The sequence below is a fragment of the Schistocerca cancellata genome, chromosome 3, assembly GCF_023864275.1.
Source record: "Schistocerca cancellata isolate TAMUIC-IGC-003103 chromosome 3, iqSchCanc2.1, whole genome shotgun sequence".
In the NCBI taxonomy this organism is placed as follows: domain Eukaryota; kingdom Metazoa; phylum Arthropoda; class Insecta; order Orthoptera; family Acrididae; genus Schistocerca; species Schistocerca cancellata.
In genome coordinates, this window is record NC_064628.1 from 429502581 (window position 1) to 429519574 (window position 16994).

Genomic DNA, 16994 nt, shown 5'->3' on the forward strand with positions numbered 1-16994 from the left:
TCTAGATTGTTTTAGTTACAATTTGAGATACTATCTTCTGAAACGTGAATGGGTAATTTTATCGCTCGCTTCGTGAGCCAGTAACGGAAAGATGTGAAGCGACTAATGGTTCAACATGTGTGGGAACGAGGCAAGGGCAGACAACCACTGTAAACGAAAAAATTTGTGTTATATAAATGCAAATTGGCGGAAATCAAGCAACATCGTCGCGCGAGGGGCTGAATGGATCGAGGCAGCGCTCGGCTCCCGGGATGCGTGATTCGCCGACCATAGGGGGGTGGGGGTCAAGGTTTGGCCCTCACGCTGCTCGTTTCGCTCAGCCATTGCCGCTGATGGCCCCGCCGGCGGCATCTCCCGTGAGACCCACTGCCGAGGTAACGACTTTTCCATGGGTGCCTATATCGAGGGCGAACACTCGAAATTACTCTCGGTCGTTGTCGGAGCGCTCGTGCGGTGGAGAAAGAGCTGCTCGTGCTTGAGGCTTGTTATTGAACTTCTCCATCATGAATGAGAAAAGAAAACCCCCTCACCCTTAAGTATTCCAGATTTTCGGTAGTAAAATATTCGTTCTATCGTATAAGGTGCTAGACACCGGCGTTATAAAAGCTTTTTGACGGGGGGAGGCATGCACCCAACAAGTCTTCCAAGTTATTGATCTACGTCTACATCTACATAGATACTCCGCAAGCTACCGTAAGGTGCGTGGCGTAGGGTACCCTGTACCACTACTTGTCATTTCCCCTCGTGTTCCACTCGGGAATAGAGCGGGGAAAAACGACTAACTGTACGCCTAAGTATGAGCCCTAATTACTCGTATCTTATCTCCGTGGTCCTTACTCGAGTTGTATGTTGACGGTAGCAGAATCGTTTGGCAGTCAGCTTCAAATGCCGGTTCTCTACATTTTCTCAATAGTGTTTCCGGAAAAGTAACGCGCCTTCCCTCCCGAAGCATCTCCGTAACACTTACGCCTTGCTCGAACCTACCGAAAACAAATCTAGCAGCCCTCCTCTGAATTGCTTCGATGTCTTCCTTGCCTGGTACAGATACCAAACACTAGCGAAGTACTCAAGAATAGGTCGCACGGCGTCCTATATGCGGTCTCCTTTACAGGTGAACCACTCTTTTCTAAAATTCTCCCAATAAATCTAAGTCAACCATTTGCCTTCCCTACCACAGTTTTCAACTTCTCTTTCCACCATATGACGCTTTGCAACGTTGCGCCCAGGTACTAAAACGCTTTGAATGTGTCAAGCTGGACATTAGTATACTGTATCCCAACATCATAGGTTTGTTCTTCCTACTCATCTGCATTATCTTACATTTTTCCACATTTTGGACTAGCTGCCATTCATCACACCAACTGGAAATCCTGTCTAGTTCGTATCTTCCTACAGTCACTCCGCTTCGACACCCTACGGTACACCACGGTATCATCAGCAAACAATCGGACACTGTCGCCAGCCCTGTCCGCCGTACAATTCGTGTACGTGGATAACAACAGCTGTCTTATCAAACTTCCCTGGGGCACACCTGACGATGCCTTGTCTCTGATGAACACTCGCTGTCGAGGACAAGATACTGGGTTCTATTTTTTAGTAAGTCTCCGAGCTACTCAGATATCTGTGAACTTTTGCATATGCTCGTACATTTGTTAGCAGCCTGCTATGGAGCACCGTGTCTGCCTGTTGCCCTTCATCCATAGTTCTCAGTATATCACGTGAGAAAAGGGCAAGCTGAGTTTCTCACGAGCGATGCTTACTAAAACCATGCTGTTTCGTAGTCATTAGCTGCTTAGCCTCAAGAATATTTTATTCGAATTGAGGATGTGTTCAAGGATTCTGCAGGAAACAAAAGTTGGGGTACTGATCTGTAACTTAGTGGGTCCGTTCTTTTAGCTTTGTTATACACTGTAGTCACCTGCCCTTCTTTCCAGTCGCTTGGGACTTTGTGCTGGCGAGAGATTCACGATAAATTCAAGATAGGTAAGGGGCTAGTGCCGCAGATCACTCTTAAAATCGAACTGGGATTCCATCCAGACCTGGTGATTTATTTGTTTTCAAATATTTAAGTTGTTTCTCTACGCCAGGTATACTTACTTCTATGTCGTCCATACAGTAGTCTATCCGATGGTCAAATAACAATATGTTTGTACGATTTCTTGAACGTGAAATTTAAAAATTCGACTTTCGGTTTTCTATCTTCAGCTGCCACACCAGCTGGTCAACAAGAGACTGAACGCCAGCCTTAGACTCGCTTAGCGACTTTGCATACAACCAGAATTTTCTCGGGTTCTGTGCCAGATATTTTTGTAAGCCGTGGCGGTGGTAGTTGTATGTTTTTCTAACAGACGCACGAATCTCTACTAACGTTCGTTTGTCGTCGTTTGTGCTTCCCCTTTTGAGCTTAGAGTGAAACAGTCTCTGCTTCCTCAGCATCTTACCCATTTCGTTATTAAACCATGATGGGTCTTTCCCATTCTTTATCCACCTACTAGCCACGTGACTCTTCAGACCACGATTTACAATCTGCTTAAATTTTGCCGATACTTCCTGTACATCCATCTGAATGGTACTAAGTGATGACAGTACACTGTTTAAGTTAGATGTTAATAACTTTTATATGTTCTATCTAGAAGAAACACTCTCCTAGATTTCTTGACTGATTTATTGACTTTCGCAACCATAATTACGGCAATGAAATCATGATCGTAAATCCCCGAATATGTACTGACATTGTCGATAAGGTCCGCCCTCGACATAAAAGTTTTGTGGGTTTGGTGCCGCGTCATAATGTAAAAACTACTGCTGTTATAGAAAAGCCAACGTAACGGCCACGATTGCCGTGGCCTTCTTCTGGGTCTAGTTAGCTGCTATAGCAGCAGTAGTTCTTACATTATGACGGGGTACCAAACCCAGAAAACCTTTATGTCGACTGACTGGCCGCGGAAGCCTACGCAATTATAAAAGGTCCGCCCTATTCGCAGCTACAAGGTATAAGACATATCTGTTGCGTGTGGACGCTCATACTACATCTTTAGGCACAACAAATCTATCCTACCGGATGATCGAAAAGCCTCGCACCTCAAAAAGAGTATTTAGAGTTTGTTTATTTAACTTCAGGCCATCACCTCGGAAACAACACACATTAAAAAAAACATGTTATAAGTAAAAAGTCAGTAAATATGGCACCTGTCCATGCTACGACCGTCCACCCCGTGGTCACCCCACCTGCGTGAGGGGTAAACTTTGCATTTTCAATTTGGAACCCCCCATTTTTAATGTACGATATTAGGATTCTACGCCAAAAATTACTACTCATACAATTGTCTTCCATTCGTGGTAGATGGCGCTGTAGTCTACAAATTTTTCAAGTCTGTCTCGTTTTCCTAGTAAGAACAGGCGCATTTGATTCTACATTTCATTTACTACGTAATGTAAACGCTTGTGTTCTAAATGTCGAATTTGACCTTCAAAATTTTTGATTGTACAGTAAAATATGGTTAGCCGTTTAATGTCTGGTTAGAAACTCCGCTTATGGTGATCTAGGAACAACGACATGGACGTCTTCTCACCGGAATGCTTGATTTTGGTGAGTTTCCTTGCCTCTCACTATTGAAGTACATGATTTCGGTGAGTCTCCACAGCAGGTGCGTCTGTGGCTGTCACTTGATGGCTATTTTACCTAATAACATTGGTTGTGGTTTGTATACTGCTGGAAGCCGCGTAGCGTCCAGCGCGAGACAGGGCGGTTGGACGGAAACGCACACCGAAATCAGTCACCGTGTTGGACGGGCTCGAGGGCGGCCACGGAAATCGTGTATTCCGGCGGTCGGGGGACTCACCGCAACGAACACCGTAGCGAACAGAACAGAAAACGATGTTACCATGCAAGCAGTTTCTTTCCCAGATCTGCCATGTCTAACCATATCAGTTGTACATGGCAGTTACATTTGCTACACAAAAGGTAATTTCAAATGTCAACATTTACATTTGAACACAAGGGTAGAATCAAATGCAACGATTCTTAGTTGCGAAAACAGGAGTACTTCTTTTTTGTCGATTACAGCGCCGTCTACCACAAATGGGAAACAATTATTTGTCATGGAACCCGGATGTGCTGCAAAAATGTTAGGTTCCCATTTGAAATTACGAAGTTAATCCCACCTCGCAGGTGTGGTGGGCACGAGGTGACAACTGTAACACAGACAGGTGTCACCTTCGCTGAAATTAACTTTTCATCTAGAACATTATTTTCATATAATGCATGGTTTTCTGTATATTTTGTTGCCTCAAAATAAAACAGACCGCGTGTATACAGAGTGATAACTTCACACTTTCAAAAATTTATATTCATACAAACTCAAAGGTACAACTATCTGCCTGCAAAACCTAACTTTTTTGTAATGGCGAAATTACTTTGTTGGAAGCTGTCGCCGCCAGAGAGAGCTGGTTTACAAAAGTAGGGCAGCTGCATATCTGCATCATAACAGAAGAGCTACTGTATTTGAGCAGTGAGTGGCTCGTGTTCGTGCCATTTCTAATTTTACATCTTGTTTCCACCGATCTGCCACCTCGTTCTGTTAATTTTCAGTTACTGGTGTCGCTGAGTTGCTGCCTTGCCTGCCCGCGAGCGGCAGCTGCAGCGGTTATCGATAAATAACTCTGCCGTGTTATCTTTGATGGACTACTATTACTTCCCGGTCTCGTGTGTCGACCAGTCAGTTGTAGCGTACCAGCAAAATTAGTTCGGACCTGGCAGCGTCTGAGTTGGCGCGCGGCACAAGTTCAGTCGGGGCACGGCAGCAGTGAGGTCCGGACCGCCATGACTAGCCCGACGGTTGCCGACACACATGACTGGAGTGGGGACGACTTTGGTTGGTCGGTCGCCTTGCCGGACGACGTGTATTTGGCCGGCGATCGCTTGTGGGTTGGCTGTGTGTGCCGACGCGTGATTCGTCCTTGTTATTGTACAGTTACTGCCGTTAGCATTGTCTATTTCTTCATGCAAGTGCTCGTGAAACTGTGTGTAGTTTGTGTGATTTTGACTGACAAGTTATTTTAAATGTTGTCGGCGTACTGGCTACGTGGAGTCGGTCGGTTTGTGTGGATCGGGCAGGAAATCTCCGAGCGGCGCAGTAGGCCGGGCCCGCTGGCGGTCTAAAAATTCAAATTGTTCTGAGCACTATGGGACTTAACATCTGAGGTCATCAGTCCCGTAGAACTTAGAACTACTTAAACCTAACTAACCTAAGGACATCACACACATCCATGCCCGAGGAAGGATTCGAACCTGCGACCGTAGCGGTCGTGCGGTTCCTGACTGAAGCGCCTAGAACCGCCCTGCCACACCGGCCCGCTGGCGGTCTCTATGCAGTCTCAGTGTGTGAGGGAGCTATTTCGATTGCTACGAGGTTCGTGGCTCACCGACTCAGGACAACAAAGTTGAGTGGTGTTTTAATTACCGAAACCAGTCTGTTCAAATTGTGCCGTTGGTTGGCTGGCTGCCGTTGGCTGGCTGTTGGGGGTATTCCCGTGACTAACAGCGCGAGTGTTCGGGTTGGCGAAAGTTTGGCCACCATCCGGTGGAGTTTAACTGTATTTTGGTTGTTTGAAGTCCAAGTGTACCAGCGGAATTTCCTGCCTTGTGACCGTTAGCGTTCCGGTTACCTGCCCTGGCCGCTGACGTAAAATTCAGGCAGTGTAATTTCCTCACCGTGGTGTCGTGGTCCAACATGGGTGTGTAGTTTTGACAGCTTATGCATACTTGGTTGTGGGGGCTACGCCTTTTACGTTTTGGCTTTGGAGTTCCTTGTGTACTGGTCGGGTGGAAAGCAAGTTGTCTTGTCGGTGGGTCCGTTGACTGTCTCTTGGTTAGGTTGCCGTCGGATCGGATATAGTTGGGCCGACTATCTGTCTCCCCTAAGCGAATGTTAATGTTTCAAGTGCAGACCAACCCCCGGAAACGTCTGAGCACCGCTGGCTGTCCTATCATTTCTTATTGGTGTTTGATTGTGTATTTTTAATGGCTCATAGGTAATGGTTTCAAATTTGTATCCTTTTAGTTGGGTTTTAAATAATGGACCTTCTGCCTTTTGAATTGTGTTTTCCAATCATGGGCTTTCAGCTGTCTTAAAATTAAAATTCTTTAATTGTTAAGTCTGAGTTTGTTTGGGCCTTCAGCCTCATTTAAAATAAAGCATTGGGCCTTCTGCCTTTTGAAAATTTATTGTAGTTGTGTTTTAAATCATGGGCCTTAAGCCGTTTTAAAAATTAAAGAGGTTGTGCCCTTAAGCCATAAGATTGCGTGACATATTCAGTCGATAGTCAGTTGGGCGACTAAATAAAGTTATATGTGTTCGAGTGAAACTGGCAGCCGCTCATTTTTTTTGCCATTTTCCACAATTTCAACTACCTGTTCTGTCCTGCGGATTTAACCAGACGTTTTAGTATTCTTCAATTACTAAAAAAGGAGTCGGTAACTGCTGTCTGACGAGCAGGACAAAAGTCCTAGACGGCGCTCTTTGTCGTAGCGAAATGTTAATATCGTTCCAGCAGCATCCAGCGAGGCCCATAGAAGTCGGTAGGTGGGTTTCAGCTCCCAACAATCGTTCCTAAAATCCTGCGCAAAGGCTTGCACATGAAACCATACGGATTGCTGTTGGTCCAGGTAATCACTCCAGAAGATTAATGTTGCACCCAGATGTTGGTAAGGATGGACAACACCAACGATACGTCAAAGAAGTTAATTTTTACTGACAAAGCAACATTGCAGACAGATGATAAAATTGATTGACCCAGTGTTGTTTTTTTTTTTTGGGCTATACCCCTGGCTATCAAGCGAACATGGTTTATCAAGGATCAATGTGTTCTGCTCACTGTCGAAGGAAAATATTTTCCGGCCCTTCTTATTTTTAGAGAAAACTGTTACAGGCCTTTGCTGTGTCGACATGCCTTCCTTGTAGGTTCTGCACAGTTGAAAGAAGACTCCTACAACCTCATCTTGCAACAACAAGGAGCACCTTCTCACTTCCACTTGATAATACGGAACACCTAAACAGGGATCTGCCTGGACGGAGGTAAGGCCCTGCAGTTGCCGACCGTGACTGGTGGTGCAGATGGTCAGAACGATTATCAGAAATTCCCTCTTGTGAGGGAATAGGGTTATGTGAAAGACACACTCGTTGCCACAGTTACGGCAACGAATCGCATCTGCGGTAGAGTCCACCACCAATGACAAGTTGCACAAGGATTCGTAAGAGCATGAATACCGCTTCTACGTTTCCCGTCCCTGTCACCCTTAAACAAAACAACCAGAGGTTTTAACAGGATAAAGTATGGGTTGAATAAATTTTAATGAATTTTTGAAAATGTTAGATTCTTTTGTGCTCTGCCAGTATTATTTAAAAAACCGACAGAATTAGTTACAACTTAAGGTCAAAACGGTTGTTCACTAACGCATGCCCACGTCGATTTATTATAGGATGTCAAATCGAACACCTTTCAATCGTCTGGTTTGCAAACTTCTTTGGCTATCAGTTTCGGCGATTTACTACGCCATCTTCAGGCCACTGACCAACGTGTAGGAAGATTCCACCTCGGTTCGGGTCAAAACATTGGCCAGCATTCGGAGACCGGTATTAGTAGATTTCTGCTTGCTATACACTTCAACGTTTCAGAGCAAGTATCTCTGAGACAATAATAGATATTGAGAAATGAATTTCACGGATATGAATGTAAGGCAAGGACTCATGGAAGTAAATTCTAACAAACATTCTAAAACGTAAGCAAATATTATTTTTGACAAACTTTTTTTTATTCCTTACGCAATCAATAACATGAAAAATCACAAAAATAATGGCGTTGGTTGCATCGCAATACACCCATTACGTCCAGAGAAATTGCAAAGCGAAGTTGACACTTGGCATTAACGAAACGGGCACCTATTGTTACACATCCCGAGATGCAAGTATGAACCCCAAGTTATTAGTATTTGCGATGTGATTGACGTCCGTAATCTAACTTTCACTGTTACCACGATGGCCGAGAAAAATAATGGAGTTTCCTGCCACTGACATTGATCTGTACATAACGGTTTTCCTCTGGTCAAAGGACGCCGAACAATTACAATACTCGGTACAACCCCCTGCGTCTGCAGTTGCGTACTGGAAGCGTTGTCACCGGACTTCGCCCCCATGGACGTTTTGTCTGGGGACATGTGAAAAATGTTTTATCAGCTTGTTCCAGCAGCTACGGACAACATGAAAGCCCGTATTACTGCCGCATGTGCTACATAACACCGGAAACACTGACTTCAGTGAGTGGAGCTAATACAGAGGTTTTTCCACGTAAATACGATCTCTTCGAACATGCGTTGTAGCGTTTCTGCTGTGAGAAATTTAACTGCATATTGGTGGGCATTCTGTGTATTTCTGAGAAGAATTGTGTTTGCTTTGTAGGCACCATTCTACGTATTTCTAGTCATTTCACAATGTGCAAGAGATAAGTTGCAACGTAGTCATTAAATATGCTCAGTGACAAGTCCTGTACGTGTCATGTACTATTGTATAATAGATGTAAAACCATTTACAACTAGCATTTATCCGTGTGTTAGATCCTTGCTCAGCCAATAATTATGTCCATCCTGCCCGGTGACATTCTGTATTTCGTTACCATTACGTCCATTCTAGTACTGTAGTACAGATCAATAAAGCATGAACAAGTAAACCCTTCATCAGATTACCTACCATTAGGCACGTAGGTGCACTCAACGACTATGATATGATTTTCAGATGATAGAACACCGCCAACAGTCATCCTTTTCTTGCAGATTTTATTCGGCAAATCTAGATTTCGGCTAGTGCCTAATCATTATCAATGCACCATCTCATAGTGTCAGTGCAAGTTCTAGTACATCAGTTCCCTGCTATCCACAGAGGACTATGAAATGATGCAGGACGACAGTTGTTCACAGGGGACTGACGTTTTAGAGCATGCACTGATACTATGAATTGGTGCATTGACAATGGCTAGGCACTAGCCGTATCTAGATTTGCCGAGGAAAACCTGCGCTCTATTATTTGAAAGTATACCCTCTCCTTATTTTTCATAGTGCGTGACTCGACACCCGCATTGTTTCCAGTCCATTTAATAACTGTGTATATAGTATAGTGTATACAGTATATTTCACTGTATAACAGGTAACTCAGGGAATTCTATAGGGCTGAGGAATGTAAACACTTCTTCAAAATATTCTGACTTATTAAGTAATACTGAACTATTCACCTTGTCCTCCTTGGTGGCAATCACATTTTGAGAGGACAGTTTTTTTCTAACGATCCCACAATGGAATATGCTATGGAAGTGAATAATCTTATTGAAATCCATATTTACTGCTATTGATCTGAAGTACCTCACAAACATGAATCCAACAGCAACCAGGTTATCCGGGTTACCTTAGGTTAACAAAAAAGGTGTTGCAATAAGACCTATTTTGTCTTCAGTTTCGGCAACTTATCATAAGTTAGCAAAAGAGATTCATTAATTTAAACAAAAGCTAAACTTGAACCAAAATTTCGAATACCTAATTCATTTGTGTTAGTGAGGAAACTAACAGATGTACCCATTCCACCTATTGCAAAACTAATCTCATTTGATGTTACATGTAGGTCAATCAGGTAGGGCTGTAACTACTACTCGTAGACTGAGTATGAAATGAGTTGGAGACTGAGAAAGAAAGATTCCACCTTTGCTGAACATTCTCTATATGAATGTCACTCATATGATGTAAAATGAGATGTTCGCCATACAGAAACTAAAGGGTGGAAACTAACATTACTTAAAGTTCTATCAATTAATAAACACATCAAAGAATCCTGACGTGGTTCTTCATGATCAGACACAGTCCCATTATTTACTCTTATTCAAGTAGCAGCCAGTTTTTATTCCTCTCACCGTTAGCTAATAAGCTAGTTATAACTGTTCCAAGCACACATTCCATATACGTCTTTCTTACCCTCCCTTTATTCGATCTGTTGTTCATATTCAGCGGTTTGTCCATATGACATAATAGCCTGTGTCATTATTCGATTGTAGAACATTTCTGTTTCATACACTCACATTACCTTACTATTTGAATATATTGTAATATAAGATTTATTGGTTCAGTGTCTGGTTAATTATTACGTCATTCTTGTGTTTTGTATCGATACAGTCATAAAATGCTACAAATCTTTGTACAGCTTTCTTTGTACTCCTATGAATTCTCGCTGAACTTGTGTGGAATGTCTGTTTAGCATTAAGTTATCTGACGATGGCCTAAAAAGCTGAAAGCCGGTTGATATGTAATTAATGAGTATTATTGTTAAACATTAATACTTTCTGTCCAAGTTATTAATATGTTCATGTTCCTCCAAGAACAAACAGACTATTTCATAAATATAAGTCTCTGCTGAAAATAGTATTTATTGACGTTTTAGAATGACTCATAGTATTTACTCTCACGATCCCCTGCCTTATATCCGTGAAAGTCGTTTTTCAATATCTATTGTTGTTCTAGAGATATTTGCGCTGAAACGTTTAAGTGAGCCACCCTGTACATTCCGTACCATTATGGTACATCCCACCACAGATGTAGCCGGCCTGTCATTGACGACGAAGAATTGTAAATATAATGACTTCACTGTAGCTTTGTAATATGGGCATGAATATGTCGATAAGAAAATATCAATTTCACCATGATTCCTTCCAGTTCACTATGACGAATATTTCGCTATGAGTATCATAATTTTTCGTTGCTGGCAACTGATTGCCCGCTACGGATGAGAGCAGAAGCTTCAGGGGGCTGTGTATTGCTGCCGTTAGTTGACGCCAGTTGCTCATACGCTGTTTGGCCGGATGCGAAGGTGTACGGTGAGGTCGGTGCCTTGTGATCACTCGTGGCCCGCCTTACTGGGATTGCTGGCAGCCACGACGCCGGAGTTTCGTAGCTGCCTTCCCTGATGATAACAGGCTGCTTCATGATTTCGATTGCCTCTTCTTTTTGTGTGTGGATCCACGGCACTACTCGTCCCTCTGGGAATTTGACAGCCTGATCACAATCGCGAAGTTGCTCCTCCGATGTCGATTTGTTCCGTTGGACCGACCGGACTTACCGATCATGCTCTGCTACGCGCCTGTTAGGCCTTCCCGTTTCCCCAGTATAAGTGTCAAGGCAATCACTTTGTATCTTGTATACACCGGCCGCGATGCGTGCATTTACTGCATCCTTAATGGGACCTACCAAATGCTGGATCCTGCATCCACCCCAGAAGACTGGTTTGCTGTCTACTCGGCAACCACTGACAGGCTCAACATAAGGTGAGCGTACCACCAGGAGCTGTCCTTTTATTTCATTCTCTGTATGTGGCCTCCTACGGAATTTAGTAGCTATTCTTATTGTTTTATTGTCTTAGTCGTTGGCAGTAATGGTATTGCACACGTCTTTCAGTTTTTACCTCTGACGCGGTGGGTTCGAGCAGTCATCATATGTACTGTGGGAACACTTTCGAGCCAGATGATGGTGGTGTTAAGTTTGTAGATATCAACTGGTGCTGGTAGGTCTCCGACGGATCTTCTGTCCCAGGTTGACGTTGCAAGTTCTGTAGATCGCGTCGCACAGAAACAGGATCGCACCGTTCTTTCTCGTTCTCGTGTAACCAGAATGTTCTTATGCAGGGTGTTAATATACTGACAGAACGTACACAGATTTGCTTCTCCATGTGGCCAAATAACGAATGTGTGGTTCACATTTCACAGCCAAGATCATGGGAAGTATTGGCGGAGTTAAGACAGCTTGCTCAAATGCTTCCACTGAGAGGTCTGCTTCTAGCGGTGAGAGGAATGAGGGGGGTGGGGGGGGGAGGGGGCGGGAGATCACATTGGCACTCGCCACTGTTTCCGTTTATTCATATCCTTTCCAAACTATGGAAAATCGGTTGACAATAAACTTAACCACGCTATGTCACGGACATCAGGTATTATTCTTTCCTAAATCATATTGATCTAGTTTCCTAGCCAGATACTATGACAGATTGTAAGTAGTTGAGTCGATCTCCTTAACGATACGCCTTATCGGTCAGCTTTCCTTATGAAAGGCTCTGTAAACTCTTTGTGGCACTGGGTCTTTGATGATGAGTCCCTGGTTGTATCATGATGTTCCATCGTCTAGGATTATATGGCTCGTGTCTCCTTAGTAATCCTTGCCGCCAGATCATTTCTAAGTTCTTAGTAGGTGTGATCACTCGACAAATCGACCATTTTTATTAATGTAGCGTTATATCCATTAGAATCATGGCGTTGCCTTCATCTGCCAGAATTACTATGTCTTCGTCTCTCCAGAGTTGTTCTATAGCAGCGCTTTTTTCCGGAAAGATGTTTGGGTGGTTTCCATCTTTGTAGGATTCTGACGTTTCTTTACACTATCCTTCGACCTATAGAGCGCGGTGTGCAAATCTTGTAAATTTTATTGACCGATCTACCTCAAATTTTTACAGATATTCTAATGAATGCTCAGTTGGACATTGTTTACTTTTTAATATACAGGGTGGTCCATTGATAGTGACCGGGCCAAATATCTCACGAAATAATTATCAAACGAAAAAACTACAAAGAACGAAACTCGTCTAGCTTGAAGGGAGAAACCAGATGGCGCTATGGTTGGCCCGCTAGATGGCACTGCCATAGGTCAAACGGATATCAACTGCGTTTTTTTTAAATAGAAGCCCCCATTTTTATTGCATATTCGTGTCGTACGTAAAGAAATGTGAATGCTTTAGTTGGACCACTTTTTTCGCTTTGTGATAGCGGCGCTGTAATAGTCACAAACGTATAAGTACATGGTATCTCGTAACATTCCGCCCGTGTTAAAATGGACCGTTTACCAATCGCGGAAAAGGTCATATCGTGTTGATATATGGCTATTGTGATCAAAATGCACAACGGGCGTGTGCTATGTATGCTGCTCGGTATCCTGGGCGACATCACCCAAGTGTCCGGACCGTTCGCCGCATAGTTATGTTATTTAAGGAATGAGGAAGTGTTCAGCCACATGTGAAACGTCAACCACGACCTACAACAAATGATGATGCCCAAGTAGGTGTTTTAGCTGCTGTCGCGGCTAATCCGCACATCAGCAGCAGACAAATTGCGTGAGAATCGGGAATCACAAAAACGTCGGTGTTGAGAATGCTACACCAACATCTATTGCACCAGTATCATATTTCTACGCACCCTGAATTGCATGGCGACGAATTTGAACGTCGTGTACAGTTCTGCCACTGGGCACAAGAGGAATTACGGGACGATGACAGATTTTTTGCACACATTCTACGTATTTTGCGACGAAGCGTCATTCACCAACAGCGGTAACGTAAACCGGCATAATATGCACTATTGGGCAACGGAAAATCCACGATGGCTACGACAAGTGGAACATCAGCGACCTTGGCGGGTTAATGTATGGTGCGGCATTATGGGAGGAAGGATAATTGGTCCCCATTTTATCGATGGCTATCTAAATGGTGCAATGTATGCTGATTTCCTAATGTTCTACCGATGTTACAACAAGATGTCTCACTGCATGACAGAATGGCGAAGTACTTCCAACATGATGGATGTCCGCCATATAGCTCTCGTGCAGTTTAAGCGGTATTGAATAGCGTATTTCATGACAGGTGGATTGGTCGTCGAAGCACCATACCATGGCCCGCACGTTCACCGGATCTGACGTCCCCGGATTTCTTTCTGTGGGGAAAGTTGAAGTATATTTGCTATCTTGATCCGCCGACAACGCCTGACAACATGCGTCAGCGCAATGTCACGGCATGTGCGAACATTACGGAAGGCGAACTACTCGCTGTTGAGAGGAATGTCGTTACACGTATTGACAAATGCATTGAGGTTGACGGATATCATTTTGAGCGTTTATTGCATTAATGTGGTATTTACAGGTAATCACGCTGTAACAGCATGCGATCTCAGAAACGATAAGGTCACAATCGTACATGTATCACATTGGAACAACCAAAACAAAATGTTCCAACGTACCTACGGTCTGTATTTTAATTTAAAATCCGTACCTGTTAACAGATGTTCGTCTAAAATTGTGAGCCATAAGTTTGTGACTATTACAGCGCCATCTATCACAAAGCGAAAAACGTGGTCCAACTAAAACATTCATATTTCTTTACGTACTACACGAATGTGTAATAAAAAATGGGGGTTCCAATTTTAAAAAAAAGCGCAGTTGGTATCCGTTTGACCTACGGCAGCGCCATCTAGCGGGCCAACCATTGCGCCATCTAGATTCCCCCTTCAAGCTAGACGAGTTTCGTTCTTTGTAGTTTTTCGTTTGATGCTTAGTTCGTAAGATATTTGGCCCGGTCACGATCAATGGACCACCTTGTATGAATAATTTAGAAAATGAAACAGTGTTACCAAAAAATTCGAAATGTTCTTTTCTTCAAATTTTTACACGATACTCTAAATGATCATTCGCAACGATGTAGGTTACACCTTTTAAAGAACAATTAACTGAAAATAATAGAACAGATATTTAGTATTCTTCAAAATACACCTTTTAAAGATGTTCTGCAAGTTCAAATAGGCTTCCTGAAACATGTTAATTGGAACTTCCCCGCAGGCAACTCGTCGCTGCAGCTTCCGTGACATCTACTGTCCCAAAATGATGGACTTTAAGCTTTTACTTGTTCAAGGAAGAAGCCCCCTCGTGCCAGATCGGGAGTTTATGGTGGCTGGGGCAGCGCTTCCGCACCGTGCCTGACATTAAAGGCCGGGTGAGACGATGCGTTGTCGTGGTGGAGTCACCAGGTTCCACTGACATCCTTCCTGACGTGAAGCACCGGTTTAGATGACTTTCAAGGAGTTTCGATTAAAATTCGTTGTTAACGGTCTATACCTGTGGCACAAATTCCTATTTGATTCTGCCCTCGGAATAGAAAACAGCGACGAGCATCGCCTTCACCCGAGATTTCGTCATTCTTGACTTTTTTGGCTTCGGTGAAGTTTTCGTGTGTCCCTATGCCTGATTTCCGGAACTTAAGACTAAATTTAATGGCATGTTCCTGTTCAGTAAATCGTGGCATATTGATCTCCCGGCCCAGGTACACGCTATGAGCACACCGCACACAGTAACAGCCAGCAGGTAACTTGCAAGGGACATATCGGCGTCTCTGGACCTCCGACCAACTATTCCCCCAGCTACCGTAACACTGCAACCTTCCTGGTTGGCAGGAAAATTGAAAGTTCTCGGCCGATTTACTTCTAATTCTGAACATTCGGACGATCATCGCATATTTAAATATATACGTAGCGCAGAAAATGGAAACGCTGTCTCCGAAAATATCGGGAAATTCACGACGAATTTTTCGAGATATTACGTCACACTGTTGCATGAAACTCAAACACACACTACTATAAATGGTAATGTACATATTTTCTATTAAATCCGACTGCGAGAAAAAGTAAATGCTGTGCTTTGTCGCGAAAATACGTGGTTTCGATTTCATTCTGACAGTAACTTCCAAGTATTTTATGAGAGCATGTAAACCCTTAGCCAAATCATTTCTCCCATTTTTTTCTCCTTATGTAATTTTTTAAATAAAAATTGAATATAAAATATAGGCTGCTTTGTCTTCTTCCTTTACATTGATTTTACAGGAAACAAGAAAGTTGTATACATGGTTTACCAGTATACGATTCGCCCGAAACGTTGTAATCCTTCCCATTCACAGATTAAAAAGCTATACTCATCAATGATCCAGCAGCTGAAGGGTGTCTCTCATACCCTATATATCAATGATCCAAACCGACTGATCCATTCATTTTAAGGGACTTCAGTTTCCAATCAAGCTGTCGTTTGCATTAACAACAAACAAGATTCAGTAACAGAGCGATTGATAAGTGGATTGAGGGGGAGGAAACGGAATAGTAAGGGGGGTGTGGACAGATAGAAGGGTCAGACGTGACGCGCAGTGAGAGGGGAGAAGAAGGAGAAAGAGGAGGAAGAGGAGGAGGAGGAGAAGCGGGCCGGAGAGAAGAGGGGAGGAGATTAGAATGTATATTGAATTCTTATACACGTTTAGGAAGTGAGAAGCATTTCCGGTCTTGCTAGTTACTTTATAAAGGCGAACATCGCGGTAAATGATAATAGCCAAACAGTTGAAGGATAAAGTTTTATTTAAATCCGGTTTCGATATATCTAAAAATACCTTCATCAGAAGCAAAAATACACTTGAACAGGAAGACATCTTCATTACCAAAAAACTAACGCTTATAGCTTTAAGTAACCATGAAAATTACCAAATACTACAAGCACAAAAACTTTTAGTCACTTACTAAAATCACATTCTGCAGTGGAGATGCATAAAACAATCGTACCAACGGCGGCACCAGCAGTTAAAATTAAAATATCACCTCCATCGATGCGAACGCGGCATACTATCAGTACATAGCTTGTCAACTAGCGTGGAGAGGGTGTGGAAGCACTAGGGCAGAGAGAGGGCACTTGTGGTATGCGCGATACACTCGCTCATATTAAAACCCGGGATACATACTCATGCGCATCAAAATTTTTAAGGTTGTGCTAATTCAAACCCTCTGTCTTAATAAATCAAACATAGCAGAACCATTTAAAACACCCACATGCAATAGAAAATATGAACACCAATTTGCCTGTGTCCTAGTGTCAAGCAGGTCAAGCTTGCGCGAAGGAACATATCCAACGAGCGCGCAAATTGGCTCTGAGCAACCTGCGACTTAACTTCTGAGTTCATCAGTCGCCTAGAACTTAGAACTAATTAAACCTAATTAACCTAAGGACATCACACACATCCATGCCCGAGGCAGGATTCGAACCTGCGAACGTAGCGGTCGCTCAGCTCCAGACTATAGCGCCTAGAGCCGCACGGCCACTCCGGATGGCACCGCGCAAATTAAAG